Here is a 21,666-nt window from a genome sequence, read left to right as displayed (position 1 = left end):
CTCTGAACGTTGAACGGGAAAAAAACATCCATGAAACACCGGGTTATAAGTCTTCTCCGTGGTCTTGGGAAATAGTAATAAAGAGAGCCAGGTACGTTAAATAATATGGACCTATATCTCTCGGTTGATAGAGATGGATTTGGGGAAGGGGGGGCGGCCTTGGGGGCGGAGTGAAAGGGCGGGACGGGAAAGAGAAATAGGCCTCCCCTTAATTGATAGAGGAAGGGCACAGGCTGGCTGCTCTGATATGGTACGTGGTGGACAGCTCATCAGATGGTGGTTGGACAAATGTTGGCTTCAGGTAGAGTCAGGTAGGAGGGTAGCGGGCGGGACTTCTCTGCATAACGCTTTCTCACCTTAACCCTATCCGATCCAAGGGGGTATATATCTGGCCTCCACTCACATTTTATAACCCCCCTTTTATATTTTTACTTTCCACTAGCTTCTTTTCACTCATTATTCACTATTGTTTTACACTGTTGATTCGGTACCAGTACTTAGTGTTCATGAGCGTTACCGTTATTCAGATATTAGGAGACATTTCGCCGCCCAAGAACACATATTTGACAAGGCTTTCGTAGGAATTGTGGGCATTTCCAGGGGTAGTTTTATGACCCTGGTGGTAGTCTGACCCTTCTTCTGTGCCATGAACCTAAAGCAACACTCATTAGAACCCGACTGATCCCCTCTTTGACCTCTAGAAATGGGTGATGTGAGGTGGCAAAGTGTCGTAATACCAACCTAGGTGTTACGAGGACGAAAATCTGAAAACGTCGGATCGGAGAGGAATAGATTAAAGTGTGTTCGCCTTTCCTCGTCTTCTGAATCCTAGTCGCTGTTCCCACGGCTGTAAGTGTTGCGTGCGTCATTGTACTAATCTGGTGCCTCAGGGCGCTGTCATAATTACAACATTGCTTCATTACATTGCATTATCGTTTCACATCTTTGCGCAATGAGAACCTTCGTGATACTGTTGTCGCTAAATCATTGCGGTGTCAGATGCCTGGTGTGTGCAAAAACGCTTCGCTCATTGCATAACACCGTCTATAACTTTGCATATGTTATTGGTGAAGCTGTTGCTGATGAGAACAATCTTGTGACAAAGCTCAATTTCAGTACAATAGGAACTTCAGACGATTTTTCTTTCACCCAAATTACCTTGTCACGCGTCTGCATGTTAAAACGCTTGATTCATTGCGAAATATGTATCCTAATTATAGATAGATAGATAGATAGGTAGATACATAGACATAGATTGACAGACAGAGAGAGATAGACATATATAGATTGATAGATATGTAGATAGATAGATAGATAGATAGATAAAGAGAGAGAGAGAAAGGGCTAGTTTAGTTAGAAGGAGAACGAAAATAAATACTAATTCTCTCTCTCTCTCTCTCTCTCTCTCTCTCTCTCTCTCTCTCTCTCTCTCTCCATAATAAGCCCTTTTTACGCATCATGTCGTCTCATAATGAAGCTTTTTTCACCTAAATTAACCAAGAGGAGAAAGAAGGAAGGAAAGGAAAACACCACCCGCTTCTGTCCTTCCCTCCTTACCTAAATTTACCTTACCTTACCTTACCTTACTTTACCTTTTTTTGCCTTTTCTCACCTTACCTTACATTACCTTGTCTTACCTTATCTTACCTTACCTTACCTTACCTTACCTTTCCTTACCTTACCTTCCTTACCTTACCTTACCTTACCTTGCCTTGCCCTATATCATCTTACCTTGCCTTGCCTTTTCTCACCTTACCTTACCTTGTCTTACCTTACCTTACCTTACCTTACCTTGCCTTGCCCTATATCATCTTACCTTACCTTGTCTTACCTTATCTTACCTTACCTTAACTTGCCTTGCCTTATAATATCTTACCTTGCCTTGCCTTTTCTCACCTTACCTTACCTTGTCTTACCTTACCTTACTTTACTTTACTTTACCTTTCTTTACCTTTTCTCACCTTACCTTGCCTTACCTTACCTTGCCTTACCTTTTTCTCGCATTTGCTGTTTTTTTTTTTTTTTTTTTGCTACGATGTGCAGTTGTTTTTCTCGCATTTGCTGTTTTTTTGCTACGTCTGCGCAGCTGTTTTTCCCAGTACAGTTTTGCCTTGAATGTGGAGTTGCTTTTCTTGGTCACGTCTGCGCAGCTGTTTTTCCCAGTACAGTTTTGCCTTGAATGTGGAGTTGCTTTTCTTGGTCACGTCTGCGCAGTTGTTTTTTCCCTGTACAGTTTTGCCTTGAATGTGGAGTTGCTTTCCTTGTCACGTCTGCGCAGTTGTTTTTTCATGTATAGTTTCTCCTTGAATGTGGAGTTGCTTTCCTTGTCACGTCTGCGCAGTTGATGTTTTTCCCAGTATAGTTTTGCCTCGAATGTGGAGTTCCTTTCTTGGTCACATCTGCGCAGTTGTTTTTCCTAGTACAGTTTTGCCTTGAATGTGGAGTTGCTTTCTTTGTCACGTCTGCGCAGTTGGTATCGTGACGGCAGTGTGGATCTTTCTGCCCCATATCCGGCCTTGATTCTCTGCTCCGTGCCCTCCTTCTCCTTCCTCCCCTCCCCTTCTTGGTCTCTCATCCCCTCCCTTCCCCTGCCTTCCGCCCCGCCAGTCTCCGGGTCAGGTTAAATGGCCCGGCCTTCCTGCAGTCTGCGGTGCGTGGCGGAGGTGATGGGAAGGCCTGCGAGGTATTCCTTTGGCGTTTCTTCTGTTTTTTTCATCATCTTGTCTTCTTTTCTTCTTCATCTTCAACTTATTTTGTTTCTTATTGTTTTACTTGTTTTTTTTCTTCTTTTTTTCCTTCTTTAATGTAGGATATGGAAGGACAGGGAAGGAATGTAGGGTAAGGTAGGGCAGGGGCAGGGTAGGGTAGGGCAGGGCAAGACAAGGAAGAGCAGGGCAGGGCAAGGCAAGGCAGGGTAGGGTAGGGCAAGGCAAGGCAGGGTAGGGCAGGGTAGGATAGGGTAGGGTTGGGCAGGCGCAGGGTAGGTCAGGGCAGAGCAGGGCAGGGTAGGGTATGGTAGGGTAGGGTAGGGCATTGCAGGGCAGAGTAGGATAGGGTAGGGTTGGGCAGGGCAGGGCAAGGCAGGGCAGGGAAGGGCAGGGTAGGATAGTGTAGGGTTGGGCAGGGCAGGGTAGGCCAGGGCAGAGGGTGGAGCCGGAAGGGGTTGCGTGTCACCTGTGATCGCATTACCTGGGGTGTCCCGCTGACTGACCCCCCGCGACACGCTCGGCTTGACTCCTCCTCCTCCCCCTCCTCCTCCTCCTCCTCCTCCTCCTCCTCCTCCTTTTCCCACTGGTTTCCCCTTTCATGGCACACTAGTCGTAACTCACCCTCCTCCTCCTCCTCCTCTTCCACAAACTTCTCCTCCTCCTCCTCCTCCTCCTCTGGCTTTCTCCTCTTCCTCCTCCATACAACTTTTCTTCACCAGCATGCCTTCACCTCCTCATCCTCATCCTGCGCCTCATCGCGTGCTCCTCTCCTCCGCCTGTCCTCACACTCCCTCCTCCCCGTCGCTAGCCACCCGACGCTCTGAGGTCAGTGCAGCGTTGCCATCACACCCACTCACTGATCTCGTGCATGGCGATGACTCCCCAGGCAACTCAGTTATAAAATGGCACGCGATATACGAGTACGTAAAAAGTACGAACTTTTTACGTGCTTTTTGGCGCCCTTTTTACCTTCTGTTTTTCCATAAAAGGTGCCTTTAAAGCGCGTACTTTTTACTTAGTTTTTCACGTACTTAATTACGGAAAAAAGTACGTAAAATGTGTTCAGCGCTTTGATTTGATGGAGTTATTGAGCACTGAATGAAAAGGGTTTGTTTTAACCTTTGATGCAACGGGAACTTTGATTTGAGAGAGAGAGAGAGAGAGAGAGAGAGAGAGAGAGAGAGAGAGAGAGAGAGAGAGAGAGAGAGAGAGAGAGAGAGAGAGAATGATTGTGTTGGCGGGAGATGAGAGGATGCTGGGAGATAACCGTATGGGTGGGAGATGATTTCTGTTTCCTCCTCCTCCTCCTCCTCCTCCTCCTACTCCTCCTCCTCCTCCTCCTCCTCCTCCTCCTTCCTTCCTTCCTTCCTAACCTCCTCCAGCTTCTATTTTTCTTTCCTCCCCTTCCTCCCTACCTCCCTCCCCTCTACATTCCTCCATTTCTCCCTCTCTCCCTCCCATTTATCTTTTCTTCTCTCCCTTCCGTTCTTCCATCCTTCTTTCTCTCCTTCCCTTCCTCTCTTTTTTCCTCCGCTTCTCTTTCCTTCATTTCCTTCTCTTCTCCTACATTTATTTTCACTTTTACCTTCCTTCCTTTCTCTTCCTTTTCTTCGTGGAGGAGGAGGAGGAGGAGGCTCACAAGGAGATGCTTTGTTCCTCAATGATAGTCTTGACCTCCAGTTTCCTCCTCCTCCTCCTCCTCCTCCTCCCTCTGAACTCCCCTGACTTTTCTTCTCTTCAATCATCTCCGCTTCTCTTTCCTCCTTTTCTCCTCCCTCATTTCCTCTCCCTCCCTCACGCCCTCCTCTCTCTTTGCCTTCCCCCTTCCCTCCGTCCCTCCCTCCTTCCCTACCTCCCGTTATTCTCCCGCTGCTCACATGCCCTTCACACCTTGGCAGAAGAGGAAGACAAAAAAAATAACATCACGGGTTGAGAAATTTTCCATACCAGAATTATCACACCAGGCCTCATCGTATAAATTTGTATGTTATGGAAAGGCGAAGGATGCAAGGCGGCGATCGTAGAGTATTAGCGGACGAAAGGCTTTGATAAGGGTGACACTGATAAGGTTCTGGCGGTAAGAGTATTTGTGATCAGTTTATGTATCATCTATTTTTGGGGGTTTAAATCATGGCACAAATTTGGCCCGTCGCTGCTACACGGTAAAGCCACAAATTTGGCTCGTCGCTGCTACCGGGTTAAGGTGAGTGATTTCAGATTTCATAGAGAAGGGCGAGAACTGGTTTACTAATAGGGTAGTGGATGAATGGGTCAAATTTGGCAGTTATGTTTTGTTGATTCCTTGTGCTATCATTGACTGACTGACTGACTGACTGACTGACTGAATGAATGAACCAACTATTTAACTTACTAACTAATTAACTAACTACCGGACTAACTGACTAACTGACTGACTGACCAACTAACAAACAAACAATAAACTAAACTAACAAACTAAGGAGGAAAAGGAGGAGGAGGAAGAGGAGGAGGAGGAGGAGGAGGAGGAGGACGCGAGCTTCAATAAATTCACAAGTTTATTTAAAATGTGCAAGGCTTCGTGAGGCACTAAATTCCCACCCTGAGGAATCGTGGGTGACCAGGAGGAAGAAGAAGAAGAAGAAGAAGAAGAAGAAGAAGAAGAAGAAGAAGAAGAAGAAGAAAAAGAAAAAGAAAAGAAAAAGAAGGAAAAGGAGTGAAGCAGAAAGGAAAGACGAAGGAGGAGGAGGAAGAGGAGGAAGTGAAGGAAAAGGGAAAGGAGGAGTGAAGAAAGGAAAGGAGGAAGACGAGGAGAAGAAAATTTTCGATAATAATACCACACACACACACACACACACACACACACACACACACACACACACACACACACACACACACACACACACACACACAAAGATGGCCCCGGTGGCTATGTGGGGCTGACCTTTCTTTCCCGGTAATCACACGCCTTGCAACACATCAATTATCGCGCCACGGCAGAACTATCTCTCGGGCCCCGCGGAGGTCCTGGTTTGCCTGATGGCTCTTCAAGCTCTGAAAATCCGCCGGTTACTTGCCTTATTATATCTCATCGATGCTTCCTCGCTAACTGCTCCTCTGAATTTGCTTGCCTCTGAATTTGCTGTCCCCCGGAGCTCATCTTTGATCTTCTTCTTAATTAGGGAAAGAATGTAGAGTCCGGGTTGATGAGTGGTCTTCAGGACAGCATGTGGGTAGTCTTGGGCCACTCGACGGTGACTGAAAATTCCCAGCTTGTGGCTTCGGGTAGACCTAACCACTCAGCCACCGCCTCCTGTGGGTCTTCAAGCTCTGGAAATCCGCCGCTGTTTTACTTATATGGAAAGTTGTATGGACGTTTCTTAACTCCTAACCGCGCTGCCCTTGACTCCTGGCCGTGTCTCGGAGGGAAAAATACGCCCTCACGGAGAGCCTCAAGACCGTTCGTGCAATGAAAGAAATATTACAGCCAACAACGGAGCCCTTGACTTTTTACCGTAGGTCCCAGAGGAGGAATACTGTGGTCATTTCCCTCACGTTAACTTGCTATAGCGTCTAAGAGAGAAAATACAGCCTCGTCCTGTGCCTATATATCGTACGTGTTAAGATATCAAGGCCGCTTCTTATACAGACTTTTTACCGTAGGTCCCAGAGGAGGAATACTGTGGTCATTTCCCTCACGCTGACCTGCTGCAGCGTCCAAGAGAGAAAATACAGCCTCGTCCTGTGCCTATGAATCGTACGTGTTAAGATATCAAGGCCATTTCTTATACAGACTTTTTACCGTGGATTTATTTTTATTTTTTTATTTTTTTTACGTGAACGCCTATAACGCCGGTAAGCTCTCTTGAGGGGTCTGGATGGTAGTCGGCCCCAGCTCGTCATGGCGCAGGCAAGTGTTTATAGTGGCGCCATCTTCAGAAAGGTGAATATTATAGCCAAATCCCTCCCATTGACTTACTATAGCGTCTAAGAGAGAAAATACTACCTCGTCCTATGCATATCAATACACTATGGTCCCTTCTTTTACCGCTAACAACGGAGCTATCAGACTTTTCGCTGTGGCTATTAAAGTTATGAATATTTTAGCCATTTCCCTTCCATTGATTTGCTGCAGCGTCCGTAAGAGAAACTACAACATCGTCCTAAGCCTTTAAAGATACCATGGGCACTTTTTATACAGGTAACAACGCAGCTAATGGACTTTTGACGTGAATCTCAGAGGAATGTTTATAGAGACTCATTGGATTACACTTTAAAATGAGTTTGAATTGTGCGTTTCGTCTTAAGGTTATTGTACCGTCGAGGTCACTAGCAACGCAGCTAATACACTTTTTACGTGTATTTCAAAAGGATGTTTATAGAGACTCATTGGATTACACTTTATAATGAGTTTGAATTGTGCGTTTCGTCTTATGGTTATTTTAGTCGAGGTCATGCAGGGAAGAGGGGCTTCGTGGTGCAGTGGTTAACACACTCGGCTCACAATCGAGAGAGCCCGGGTTCGATTCCCGGGCGGAGTGGAAAAATTTGGGCGGCTTTTCCGATATCCTACACCCCCGTCCACCCAGCAGTGAATGGGTACCAGGTATTAATCGGGGGTTGTGTCCCGTCTCCTGGGGTCTGTTCCCTTCTCCTATAATTTCTTCCCCTTCTGTCTCTCTCCTGCATATGACCACAGATGTTGCGCCGACTAAACAAAACTCTCCAACTTTTCACGCATGGAAGACTTATCGAAGCTTTTATTTACAGGCGGACACACAACTCTCGTGCCTCTCCGACAGCCTGCCTGCCCGACCTGCACACCTGGCTGCTCACTGACCTTCCTGCCCGCCCGTCTACCCTTCTGAGGTCTTTACAGTGCTGGAAAAGGTGAGTTAATCCGTAAGACCAGAATTCTCTCTCTCCTCTCCCTCTCAGAACAGACCTCCCGACCCTCTCCCTCCCTCACTACTGATCATTCCCTTCAGAACTACTTTCCTACCACCGCCGCCCCGCCCTCGTGCCCGTAGGCGTCGCGGCGTGGTCAGACAAGGCCGAGGTAGCTGTAAACATTTCACTTGTGGTCGAAATCGTCGCTACCCGGGTGGTGGTGTGTGTGTGTGTGTGTGTGTGTGCCATCTGTTAACAGTTCTACGTGTGATATAACCTGCCAGAGTCACATTCCTGATCCTCATCGTCATTAGAATCTCCTCCTCCTCGATCCTTGCTCCCTCTGTCTCCATGTTATACCTTTCAATTGTCTCTCCTTTTCTTCTATTCCTTATTATTATCATTTTTTTCTCCGTATTTTTCCGTTCTTTTCGTCCCCCACCTTCCTCCTCTTCTTCATCTTACTCCTCTTCCTCCTCCTCCACCTTCTCCTTCTACTTATTCAGCCTATCAAAACGAAGAATGCGAGGCGATCTAATAGAAGTGTTTAAATGTTTAAAGGATTCAGTGATATTAATGCGGAAGATTACTTTACAATTGATCGATCAAATAGAACAAGAAGAAATCACAATTTGAAGATAAGTGGTAAAAGATTCTCGTCGCACGAAACCAAACACTTCTTCAATCGAGTTGTTAATGTTTGGAACTCTCTACCCTGTGATGTCGTTGATAGTACAACAGTCACGGCCTTCAAGAATAGATTAGACAAGTGTTTTGAATCCAACCAGCAATTAAGATATTACTCATTGTCGTAATAACGTTAAGTTCTTTCGAATACTGGTGTCCTTGTCTGATTTTATCACCCGGCTAGTGGTAGCAGTAATGGTAGTTCTCTCCTCTTTCCTACATAATTTCCATGCAGTTTTTCCATGCTGTTTGGCTGGAGGGATGGGGGTGGGGTGGGGAGGAGCCTTCGCCTTTGCTGTCCTTCATCTTCCACCTTTGATTAGATAGTTAGTGTAGCTTGTCACATTTTCGGCCACCTCTTTTGATTCTTTTTTTAGGAGCATCGAGTAGCGGGCTTTTTTTTATTATTGTTTCCTTTTTTTGTGCCCTTGAGCTGTCTCCTTTGTCGTAAAAAAAAAAAAAAGATAAAAACCAGCCTCGTAAGTACCATCAGGTCTGCTGTTGTTTGTTCTTGCTTTGTGTTCTTCCTCCTCCTCCTCCTCCTCCTCCTCCTCCTGCCCAGTTCAGTGCCCTTCTGACCTTTTTACCCCGCGTCTTCCTGCCTGTCACGCCACGTTGCAAACTTGATATTTTTTTCCTGCCACTGACTTGTGTGTTGATTGTGGCGGCGAAGACCAGGCGAGGATGAGGCGAAGATGAGGCGAGGATGAGGCAAAGATGAGGCAATGCTTCTCCCTCTGGCGCGGAAGAGTGGACTTGTTGACCTTATTATATAGTGTTAGGGGGGCGGGAGTGAGGCATACTGACCTTCTCTGTATGGGTATGTGGCGTCCTTCTCTTGAACAGGGCAGGGTACGTTAGATTAAGTTAAGTTTAGTTAGGTAGCGATAAAAAAACAATCAGGTAACTTAGAGGGGGAATCACAGAGGTCAGGTTACGTTAGGTTAAGTTAGGTTAGGTAAGGTAAAGATAGAGACAGGCAGGTTAGTTAAGAGAGGAATCACACAGCTCAGGTTACATTAGGTTAAGTTAGGTAAGGTAAAGATAGAGACAGGCAGGTTACTTAGAGGAGGAGTTTCACAGGTCAGGTTACGTTAGGTTAAGTTAGGTTAGGTAAGGTAAGATAAAGAAAAACTATCAGAAAAACACAGGTCAGGTTACATTAGCATAGGTTAAGTTTAGTTAGGATAAAATAGATTCAGGCAGGTATAACTTAAGACTGGCAAATACAATGAGAGTCGTTTCCAGGCAATCTTGTGGTTAGTTAAGAGCTACAGCCGAGCGTCTACACTCAGAGACAAGAAAACAGGAGTAAGGAGCAGTAAGTAGCGGGCTTTTTTTTATATATTTTTCTTGACGCCCTTGAAAAAAAAGCGGGAATGTGCTGTTTAAATTTGTAACACCGATAGAGAGAAGGAAGATAAGGGATTGAGATAGCTGAGTGGATTAGTGGATAAGGGGACGGGAGGTGAGTTGACTGGTGGATAAGGAGAAGGATTGTGGATTGAAAGTAAGGTAAAGTTGGGATGTGGTATAAGTGCGCGTGGCGGCGGTGCTCATCTCCGTATCCGTTGACCCTTTGGTGAATTGGAAGGAAAGAGAAAAATAGGACATGAGGAAGTGGAGGAACAAATAAATGGAGAGAGAGAGAGAGAGAGAGAGAGAGAGAGAGAAGTACCCTCTTGTTCCTCTCTCTCTTCTGCTTCCTCCTCTTCTCTTCTTTCTTCTTTCTCTGCTTCTTTCTTCTCCTCTCTTCTCTATTGCAACCTCCTCCTCCTCCTCCTCCTCCTCCTCCTCCTCCTCCTCTGCCTCCTCCATTTTTTAACCCTCTCCTTTCCTCTCAACCCTCCTCCTTTCCCTTCTCCCCCTCCCTCAACTCCTCCTCCTCCTTCTCCTCCAACACCTCCTCCTCCTCCTCCTCCTTCACTTCCTCCTCTGCTGCATAAGACAAAGGCATCGCGAAGTGTCTGGAAATGCTGGAAATGACGAAGGGAAGCTCCTCGAGGCAAAACCGCAGGACACTGGCTGGGCGCCTCACAACACACGGTTACCTATATTGCTTTGGTAGAAATAGAATTAGAGAAGGCGGGAACACGTAGTTACTCCCAGCCCTCAAGCCATAAGATTAAGCACTGCCTTCAATACCTACGCCTACAGTATATATCGTCACTTTAAACAAACCGCCTAAGTATTTATTTTCTACTTTACAGGAAATCAGAAAAAGAACCGTCATCATCTCATTTGGCTTAAGATTTAGGCAGAAATGAAAAGGCCAATTCTAGAACACTCAAACCCTGAATGACGAAGGCTTCAAAAATGGGCGTCACATGTTAAGAAATTGATGTAGACGAAAACGTGGAAATCGCTGGAAAATGACTTAGGGGGTTATTTGATGAGGGTGACGATATAAGATTTCAAATGTATAAAAAGATAATTTGAAGGAGAAAGGAAAGAGCTCCTCGGCGGAAAGGCATGAAGATTTTATTGTGAGGAAACAAGTCATTTGCGGTCATATGCTGGAAAAAAAAAATGGTTTGTGGCATAAAGAAAAAAAAATCAATGGCAGAAATGAAAGAAACAAAAAAAAAAGCTAAAGATATTGAGTTTGTGGCAGAAATTAGACAAAGAAAAAAATGCTAAAAATATTGAGTTTGTGGAAGAAAGAAAAAAAAAGATTAATGGCAGAAATTAGACAAAGAAAAAAATGCTAAAAATATTGAGTTTGTGGAAGAAAGAAAAAAAAAGATTAATGGCAGAAATTAGACAAAGAAAAAAATGCTAAAAGTATTGAGTTTGTGGAAGAAAGGAAAAAAAAAAGATCAATGGTAGAAATTAGACAAAGAAAAAATGCTAAAAATATTGAGTTTGTGGAAGAAAGGAAAAAAAAAGATTAATGGTAGAAATTAGACAAAGAAAAAAAAAGCTAAAAATATTGAGTTTGTGGAAGAAAGAGAAATAAAAGAAGAGAAATAAAAGAAGAGAAATAAAAGAAGAGAAATAAAAGAAGAGAAATAAAAGAAGAAAAACACAGATTTGCTGAAAAAAAATGGTTTGTGACAGAAAGATAAAAAAAAATCATTGGCAGAAATAAAAGAAAAAAAAAACAGAATTGACGGAAAAAAATATTTGTTTGTGTTAGAGAGAAAAAAAATCATTGGCAGAAATAAAAGAAAAAACAGAATTGATGAAAAAAATGGTTTGTGGCAGAAAGAGCAAAAAAAAAAAAAAACATTGGCGGAAATAAAAGAAAAAAACAGAATTGACGGGAAAAATATTTGTTTATGACAGGAAGAGAAAAAAAAACATTGGCAGAAATAAAAGAAAAAAACAGAACTGACGGAAAAATATTGGTTTTATCAGAGAGAGAAAAAAAAAACATAACACAAAGTTGCTGAAGAAACAAATAAACAAAACAAAAAAATAAAAGAGAAAAAAAGTTAAACAATGCATGGAAAAAAAGAAAACTATTCGTGGCGAGAACAAAAAGAAAAAGAAACAAAAAAATAACAGATCTCCGAGTGTCCGTCTGGCTGGGTCCGGCAAACACTTCCCTGTGTGTCTAAAACGGGACTTTCTTTTTCCTTCTCCTCCGCGGCGCTGATCCAATTACAATGGCGGGTCAGCGTCCTCGGCCTGCCCAGACGGTCCTATGGCGCTGTCACCGGCTTAAGGAGATGGGAAGAGAAGGCATCAAACAAGGAGGTGATGGGAGTGTGTGGTGTGAGGGAGATGCTGAGGAGGCAGAGGTGGAGATGGTATTGGCAGTCACGTATACTCGGAAGAGCTGCGTGGGTTGAGGCAGAAGGCGCTAACTGGCTCCGTGAGATGGGAAGAGAAGGTGTCAAACGAGGAGGTGACGAGGAGTGTGTGGTGTGAGGGAGGTGCTGAGTGTGCTGAGGGGGCAGAGGTGGACATGGTATGGGCAGTCACGTACACTCAGAAAAACTGCGTTGGTAGATGTAGAAGGCGCTCATTGGCTCCGAGAGATGGGAAGAGAAGGTATCAAACGAGGAGGTAACGGGAGTGTGTGGTGTAAGGGAGGTGCTGAGGAGGCAGAGGTGGAGATGATATGGGCACGTCAGGAGGAAGGAGGAGAGTCACATATACTCAGAAAAGCTGCGTTGGTAGATGTAGAAGGCGCTCATTGGCTCCGAGAGATAGGAGAAGGTATCAGACGAGGAGGTGACGAGGAGTGTGTGGTGTGAAGAACGTGTTAAGTGTGCTGAGAAGGCAAAGACTGAGGTTGTATGGGCACGTCAGGAGGAGGGAAGAGGGTCATGTAGTCTTAAACTGCGTAGGTAGATATAGAAAGGAGGAGACCAGCTGGAAGACCGAAGAAGACCTGGAGGCGGTGTTTGAGAGGAGGAGCATCAGGAAGGGTAGAGTATGCGATCGTCAAGAGTGGGAGAGACTCGGGTCGATATTATAAGACACTAAAGGTCAAAGAGGGGGTCAATCGGGTTCTAATGAGTGTATCTTTATGTTCACGGTACAGAAGAAGAGTCAAACTACCACCAAGGTTATAAAACTACCCCTGGAAATGCCCACAACTCCTACGAAAGCCTTGTCAAATAGGTGTTCTTGGACGATCAGTCGGGCTCCACCGTTCCAGTGAGTGTTCTTTCAGGTTCACGGCAAAGAAGAAGGGTCAGACTACCATCAGGGTCATAAAACTACCCCTGGAAATGCCCAATACTGCTAAGAAAGGCTTAGAAAATATGTGTTCTTGGGCGCCGAAATTTCAGGTTCACGGCACAGAAGAAGGGTCAGACTACCACCAGGGTCATAAAACTACCCCTGGAAATGCCCAATACTCCTATGAAAGGCTTAGAAAATATATGGTCTTGGGCGCCGAAATTTCAGGTTCACGGCACAGAAGAAGGGTCAGCCTACCATCAGGGTTATAAAACTACCCTTGGAAATGCTCAATACTCCTATGAAAGGCTTAGAAAATATGTGTTCTTGGGCGCCGAAATTTCAGGTTCACGGCACAGAAGAAGGGTCAGACTACCACCAGGGTCATAAAACTACCCCTGGAAATGCCCAATACTCCTATAAAAGGCTTAGAAAATATGTGTTCTTGGGCGCCGAGATGTTTAAGAATGCGACCCTCAGAGCCCGGCCAACTCCATAACGGGAAATGAGGATGTTAAACGAGAAGAAGAAGAAGACTGGCTCCGTGTTCTCAGCGGCCCGTGATGGCAGGGTTTGTGTGCCCTCCCGCCACCCCCTCAGTGTGCTTCATGTCGTCACCTAAGTCTATATATACCAAGTCAAGTCACTCTGCTTCAAAACTGCGACCGGTACGCGCAGGAGGCGGTTTTGGGGCGGAGCAGCGGGATGACGTCACTTGAAGCTAAAACTAAAAAAAATACCCGCCAGTTCAGGGGTGACTAAAGTTGGGGCCGTGTGTGCACTCTGGATGTGCATTCTCGCCTTTCACAGCGCGTTCAGGCAAGCCACTGACGAAAAAATATGTCTTTTTATTGTGCTATTGCGTGACTGTAATTCCAATGCCTACAAACGGCGGTGTGGGGTGTGAGGGAGGGCATGATGAAGTGATTGATTTAAATTAGTCCGTCTTTCCTCCGTTTCTCTTAAGTCCCTGTTTCTACATTCTCTAGTTTGGCTCCAAGCAGTGTCACGCATAAACCACGCCTCGGCCGTGTCTCCTCCCACAAACCTGCGTATGACTTGACTTGGTGTATATAGACTTAGCTCGTCACCGGCTCCGTGTTCTTCGTGACCCGTGCAAGCGGTGTTGGCGGCAGTGTCTGTGTGTTTGTTCTTGTTCCTTTTATTCTTGTTCATGCTCTTGTTCTCGTTCTTTTTATCCCTGTTTTTTGTTCTTATTCTTCTTGTTCTTCCCTTTCCTTCCCTTCTATTCCCTTTCGCCATTAGGAACTCGTTTTTGTGTCATATTTGCTAATTAACATGACACTTCATCTTTCTTTAATCCAAAATCACGCCCGCGCAGTGAATATATTTGCTAATTAACATTACGCTCCCTCTTTCTCTAACCTAACAACACGCCCGCGCAGTGCATGTATCTGCTAATTATCATGACGCTTCCTCTTTAACCTAACAACACGTCTTCTCTGTGCAGTGGTTAGCGTCGACCATGAATCTGCTGGCCTAGGTTCGAATCCTGGCTAGGGTGGTCGACGTGCAGTTCACCCAGCCTTTCATCCTTCCTTTCGGGCTGGTCGATAAATGGGTACGTGGGGAAACCTGGGGAAAGCAAACTGTGGTGACCCTGTTGGTATAGCGAGTGTTCTAAGGCTAATTGGTTCACGGATAGAGAAAGTCAATATCCGTCAGGGTTATTTTATTCATAAAATTTCGTACAAGTCATTACGACAAACACAACACATGGAAAAGGTGTTTGTGTGTGTATGCGTTTGTATGAATGTTGTGTAGTGTGGATGACATAAATGCTGGTGTGTGTGTGTGGAACAATATGTATAATTTAACAATAGAAGGACGAGGACAGACAGTAGAAGATAAACGAGTAACAATAGATAAACAATTGAGACGCAACACGGACAGCAGGGAGCGCAACGAGAGACAAGAACATTAAAACATAAATGACAAAAATATAGTCTATGCTGCAGCACTCAATTTTCTTTGGTCACTGGTAAATGCTTTGCCCGCTACAACCCTGTGCTATACTGGCCCTGAGCAACGTTACCAGATATTAGTCCTCACCAAATCGTATAGCTTAGTGTCTGACCCATAAGTATATAATAAGAACATCGACATATTACGGTTTTAACACTAACTCTAACTGAATATCGTTACTGGTAGAGATAGTTTTGGGCCCTGGAAGTGGTAGATGCCGTTCCGAGTGCGAGGATCTGGTATCGCTGGCCCTGAGTCGGGTTAAGGGTTCTCTCCCACCGCAGCTCAAAGGGACGAGATACGAGGAGGAGGAGGGAAGGAAAGAGAATAGAGAAGCAGAGGATAGGGAGGGAGGAAGAGGAGAAAGGAGGGAAAGAGATGAGAGAAGAGAAAAGGGAAGACGGGAGAAGGGAGAAAAGGAGAGAGAAAGAGAGGAGAGGAAAGAAGAGGAAAAAAGACGGAGAGAAGGAAGGGAAAGAGGCACTCCCAACTTACGCCCTTACCCTCCCTCCTTCTCTACGTGAGGGGATTAATAATTTTGTGTAATCAGTTCTCTATATAAATGGCGAATGTCTAATGTAAAGTGGCGACCTTGTATACCAGAGTGGAGTGATCGTGTAGGTGACGGTGTGTGTGTGTGTGTGTGTGTGTGTGTTACCCAAAGGAAGAGTCGTCGCGCGCATCAACAGTTGTGGCAAACGTCTCCGCATTGGAATCCACAACAACAAACTTTTGCGTCATGCTGAGTCGTGTGTCTTGCGCCGGGGTGTTCTTCCTCTCCTTCGTGTGTTTGTTCCTCTTTTTCATGTCGTTCTTATTGTTCTCCTTCCTTTCCCTACTCCACCCTACCCTTCCCTACCCTTCCCTACCCTTCTCTACCCTTCCCTACCCATCTCTACTCTTTGCCTCTCCTTTCTTCCTATCCCTTTCCTTCCCTTCCCTTCCCTTCCCTACCCTTCCCTACCCTTCCCTTCCCTTCCCTACCCTTCCCTTCCCTTCCCTACCCTTCTCTACCCTTCCCTCTCCTCTCTTCCCATCCCTTTCCTTCCCTACCCTTCCTTACCTACCCATTCATTCTCCTCCCTTCCCCTTCCCTTCCCTCCCCTTTCCTTCCCTACCTGTTCTTGTTCTTCTTCTTTTTTAATATTACTGTTCTTTTTGTTCTTCCTTTCTTTCCTCTTTCTCCTGTTCATGTTTTTTTCTTGTTTTTTGTTCATCTTATTCTTATTTTTTTGTACTTGTTCTCTCCTTCCCTTCCCTTCCCTTCCTTTCCTTATTTTACCCTACCCTTCCCTGCCCTTCCTTCCCCTTCCCTTGCCTTCCCTTGCATTCCATACCCTTCCCTTACCTATCCTTACGTGCCCTTTCCTTCTCCTCCCTTCCCTACCCTTCCTTACCCTAGCCTTCCCATCCCTTCCCTCCCCTTCCCTTCTTTACCCTTCCCTTCCCTTCCCTTCCCATCCCTACCCTACCCTTTCCTTCTTTTCCCTTCCCTTCCCTTCACCTTCACATCCCTTCCCTACCCTTGTCTTCACCTCTCTTCTCTTACCTTCCATACCCTTCCCTACCCTTCCTTTCCCTTTCCTACCCTTTCCTTCTCTTACCTTCCATACCCTTTCCTTCCTCTCCCTTCCCTCCACTACTCTTCCCTACCATTCCCTACTCTTCCCTACCCCTCCTTACTCATCCCTTACCCTCCATTTCCTTCCCTTCCCAACCCTTCCCCATTAACTGCCTTCCGTCCCGTCATGGTCCAGTCCTTCCTTTCTTCCTTCCTTCCTCCCTCCCTCCCGTCCGTCCGTCCGCTTCCCATTCTCTCACTCGACTAAGCCACGCAACGTTTCCGGTCAGGCGGTGTTGTTACCATTCCCGGGATGTTTGCCGCGACACACACACACACACACACACACACACACACACGGGGAGGGGATCACACAGCCTTACCGCGCGCCATTCAGTGTAGAGGTTGAGCGGCCGAACGAAAACTGGAACATCGCCGAGCTGGTATTCTCTCAGATCCTTCCGCCCCCGACATCAACTACTCTCATAGGCCTAAAAGGAGATCAGTCGGGTTCTAATGAGTGTTTCTTTACGTTCACGGTACAGAAGAAGGGTCAAACTACCACACCAGGGTCATTAAACTACCCCTGGAAATCCCCACAACGCCTACGAAAGCCTTGTCAAATATGCGAGCTTGGGTATCGAAATGTTTAAGAAATGACAATATTGCTCGCAGACACAGCGGCCGCGGGGAAGACCTACAGATGATGCTACTGTAATCTTTCTTTCGCTTATATAAAAATGATAATATGTAAAAAACGAAATATTGCTGCGAGCTGAAGTTATGAAAGGACCATGGTGGAATGTAACGCCTCACACGGGGGGAGCAGGGCAGAGCAGGTGCATTGCGCGTCCTCTCTCTCCCTTCTTCTGGCTCCTTTCCCTTATTTACTCCCCTCTGTTCCTTCTTTCTTCCTTCCTTTCCCTTTCCTTAACCCTCTTTTCTCCCCTCCTTCCGTTTCCTACCTTCTTTTCTCCCCTTTCCCTTCCTTCCCTACCCTTTCCTTCCTTCACCTTCCTACCCTTCCCTACCCTTTCCTTCTCATTCCTTACCTTCCCTTTCCTTCCCTACCCTTTCATTCTCACCCCTTGCCTTCCCTACCCTTTCCTACCCTTTCCCTTTCCTTCCTTCCTTCTACCCTTCCCTTTCCTCTCCTTCCTTTCCTTCCTACCTTCCTTCCCTTCCTTCCCTTTCCTACCTTCCTACCCTTTCCTTCCTTTCCCTTCCTTTCCTTCCCTTCCCTTCCCTTTCCTTCTCATCCCTTGCCTTCCCTACCCTTCCCTACCCCTCCCTTCCCTTTCCTTCTCATTCCTTACCCTTCCTTTCCTACCCTTCCCTACCCTTTCCTTCCCATCCCTTGCCTTCCCTACCCTTTCCTACCCTTCCCTTCCCTTTCCTTCTCATTCCTTACCTTCCCGTTCCTTCCCTACCCCTTCCTTCTCATCCCTTGCCTTCCCTACTCTTCCCTACCCTTCCCTTCCCTTCCCTATATTCTTCCTTGCTTTTCCCTTCCCTTCCAAACATACGCACAGTAGTAATGGAGACCCCCCCCTCACCCTGCACCCTCCACCCCCCCTCACCCTGCACCCTCCACCTCCCTCTCTCTCTCTCTCTCTCTCTCTCTCTCTCTCTCTCTCTACTCTCTACTCTACTCTCTCTCTCTCTCTCTCTCTCTCTCTCTCTCTCTCTCTCTCTCTCTCTCTCTCTCTCTCTCTCTCTCTCTCTCTCTCTCTCTCTCTCTCTCTCTCTCTCTCTCTCTCTCTCTCTCTCTCTCTCTCTCTCTCTCTCTCTCTCTCTCTCTCTCTCTCTCTCTCTCTCTCTCTCTCTCTCTCTCTCTCTCTCTCTCTCTCTCTCTCTCTCTCTCTCTCTCAACCGCACAGCATCCATTTCCCTCCCCTCCCTCCCCCCCCCCCCTTTCCCTCATTCCGCCTTCACATTTCTCTCCCCTTTCCTCCATCTGTCAGCTTTCTCCCTTTCCCTCCCTCTCTCCTTCCCTCCCTTCCATGAGATATCTCCCTCCCTTATTCGACTTTTCCTTTACCTTCATTCTTTCTCCCATTCTCTTTTCCTCCCTTCCTTTTTTCCTCCGATATACTTCTTTCCTCCTCCTCCTCCTCCTCCTCATCTTATTTCCCTCCCTTTCTCCCTTCCATTCATCTTCTCTCCCATCTTTACCTCCCCTCCTTTCCATCCACCCTTTTTCCCTCCCTTCCTCCTTCCTTCTTCTTTCTCTTCCTCCCTTCCTAACATCCACTCTCCTTCCCTCATCTGCTTACCTCCCTTCCTCCCTTCTCTCTCTTCTTCCCAATCCTCCTTTCCTCCCATGCATCTTCTCTCCCTTCCTTCCCACTGTCCCTCTCTCCCTTCCATCTTTACTCCTTCCCTTCCACCTCCCTTCCCTTCCACTCCTCCTACTCCCCATGTCTCCCTTCTCCCAACCACTCCTCCTCCCCCGTCACCGCAGGCCGCCACAACACTCCCAGCCTCCGTGACCATGACCTCTTTAATACTTCCCGCGGCCTGCATTTCCCTCCCCGACACTCCGTCTTCCCGCTTCGCCCCGTGTAACAAGGCCCCTCCTCCCAGGCCATTCCCTTAACCCGGTAGCATCGGGGATCATGTTTCTTAAAGGCCCCTGTGAGAAAAAAATGAAATCACACAACCCACATTCATTATATATATCAAAGCATTTGTGATCAGATTATGTATCATCTATTTTGGGGGGTTTATATCATGGCACAAATTTGGCCCGTCGCTGCTACACGGTAAAGCTCTTCCCTTAACATCACTCAAAGACTCCCTCAACTCTATCTAAGGGTCCTCTCTCTCACACTCTCTCTCTCTATCTTTATCTCGCTCTCTCTCTCTTTCTATCTCTCTCTCTCTCTCTCTCTCTCTCTCTCTCTCTCTCTCTCTCTCTCTCTCTCTCTCTCTCTCTCTCTCTCTCTCTCTCTCTCTCTCTCTCTCTCTCTCTCTCTCTCTCTCTCTCTCTCTCTCTCTCTCTCTCTCTCTCTCTCTCTCTCTCTCTCTCTCTCTCTCTCTCTCCCCCGCCCCCTTCCTTCCCCTCATCCCTCAGTCACATTCATCTCCTCTTCATTCCCTTCAAACTTTTCCATCAACCATTTTTGGGGGTTAATGGCTCCAACGTGTTAATATATTCTCTGTTAGTCATACTGCAGCGCTCACAGGCCCATAAAGAGTTGACTGGAAGGGAGTTTAGGGAGTTCGATGGAAGTGGGATGCTGTTTAGAGGCTATACCGTTTGTTTTGTGGCGGAAATAACTTGGGTGATATATCGGAGTAAGGGAGAGCTTGTAATATAGCCGTTATATATATGTTTTTCTCTCTCCTGTTGCCCTCCTTCAGTTTATGATGTTAAGCTTCTCTTCTTCCACTGTCATCCCATTCCTCCTCTTCCTCCTTTTCCTCCTCCTTCTCTTCCTTTTTTTCCTCTAATTACACATCTTATGAGTGAGTGAGTGAGTGAGTGAGTTACCCGATTCTGTCTGATGTTAATGTTCTCCACCCTGCCCCGACAAAGGTTATAATTTCATCTCTCCCTTCTCCTCCTCTTCCTCCTTTTCCTCCTCCTTCTCTTCCTTTTTCTCCTCTACTAACACATCGTATGAGTGAGTGAGCGAGTGAGTGAGTTACCCGATTCTGTCTGATGTTAATGCTCTCCACCCTACCCCGACAAAGGTTATAATTTCATCCCTCCCTCCTCCTCTTCCTCCTCCTCTTCCTCCTCCTCTTTCTCCTCTTCCTCCTCTCTTCATCTTCATCCCAAGCCACTCTTCTCCCTCGTCCTCCTCCTTCTCCTCCTCCTCCTCTTCTTTCACCGTTAGCAGGAGTTTCTCTATCCGGGTCATCCGCCACTGGAACAAGTTTCCCTCAGAAGTAGTAAGTGTCAATACCGTCAACTCCTATAAAAATCGAATCGACCGTCATTTCGTTGCGTCCGGAGGAAATTGAATACCGAAGCACTTCCATTTGCTCAGCGGTCGCCAAGTGACTGTCGAGCGGGTTGAATTACCAGAGCGGGCAACCTCGCAATGAGCCAGTAAGTTTTCTGTTTCCATGTTTCCTCCTTCACCTTCATCTACAGCCTCTCCTTTACCACTTCTTCTGCCTCTCATCCTCCTCGCCCATCTCTTTTTATTCGCTTGCATTTATTTTTCTCTTTTATTTTATGATTTTTTTTCTTTTTTTCTCATTTCATCATTCACCTACATCTCAGGCCTGCCTCCTCCTCCTCCTCCTCCTCCTCCTCCTCCTTCTCCTCCTCCTTCTCCTCCTCCTCCTCCTCCTCCTCCTCCTCCTCCCTACCAGTACATTTTTGCGTCAAGAATGTACACTTGAGCTCGTCACTGGTACTGATTTGATGTAATTGACCGCGATTCTCTCTCTCTCTCTCTCTCTCTCTCTCTCTCTCTCTCTCTCTCTCTCTCTCTCTCTCTCTCTCTCTCTCTCTCTCTCTCTCTCTCTCTCTCTCTCTCTCTCTCTCTCTCTCACACACACACACACACACACACACATTCAACAAGGCTTTCGTAAAGGTTTTAGGCATTTTCACGGGTAGTTTTATGAGCCTAGTAGTGGTTTTATCAAGTTTCTATACCGTGAAGGGGAAAAAAAAACACGCCTGGGAACTCGATTAGTCTCCCTTTCGGCATATGGAAATCGTGAATATGTGGGCGGAAGTGTCTAAGGTCCATATTATTAAACGTACCAAACTCCTTTTATTACTATTTCCCAAGGCCACGGGGAAGATTAACCGGTTTTCAAGGGTAATTTTCCAGTTCAGGATGTAGAGGTCGTGTAAAACTATCGCTGGGATCACAAAACAGAGAGAGAGAGAGAGAGAGAGAGAGAGAGAGAGAGAGAGAGAGAGAGAGAGAGAGAGAGAGAGAGAGAGAGAGAGAGAGAGAGAGAGACAGAGAGAAAGAGAGAGAGAGAGATTTGAAAAGCCCAGGCACTTAGACGTGAGGCTTTTCAAACAGACGAGCTGAGGTGGCGATACAAAACACGAGCTTGCAATGAGAATACCGACCATATACAGGAAGGGAAACCCACGACCTTCACCCAGACCCATGAGACCCAAAATAGTCACGCCGCTGAGCCGTGTGCGTCAACCCCTCGCTGCGTCATTCCCCCCGTAGCACACAATTGCGTAGCCTTGGGTGGTGACTGCGGGGGGCGGGGGAAGCGGAGGGGGGTTATATC

At 46.4% G+C, this 21,666-nt stretch overlaps 1 protein-coding gene across 3 annotated transcripts in view; it reads left to right on the top strand.

Moving 5' to 3' along the window:
• Window positions 1-21,666, top strand: part of LOC126990240 (uncharacterized) — a 158,865-nt gene that overhangs the window by 105,449 nt on the left and 31,750 nt on the right. For 2 of the 3 annotated variants that reach the window (XM_050848795.1, XM_050848799.1), the window contains one exon: window positions 7,455-7,574. The gene's annotated coding sequence lies outside the window, so the exon portion shown is untranslated. Of the gene's footprint in view, window positions 1-7,454; window positions 7,575-16,819; window positions 16,887-21,666 lie in introns of those variants that run through there. The other variant, XM_050848803.1, reaches the window with a different exon arrangement.

The sequence above is a fragment of the Eriocheir sinensis genome, chromosome 6, assembly GCF_024679095.1.
Source record: "Eriocheir sinensis breed Jianghai 21 chromosome 6, ASM2467909v1, whole genome shotgun sequence".
Taxonomy (NCBI): domain Eukaryota; kingdom Metazoa; phylum Arthropoda; class Malacostraca; order Decapoda; family Varunidae; genus Eriocheir; species Eriocheir sinensis.
Note: the sequence above shows the minus strand (reverse complement) of the source record. Positions and strands in the feature narration are given on the sequence as shown.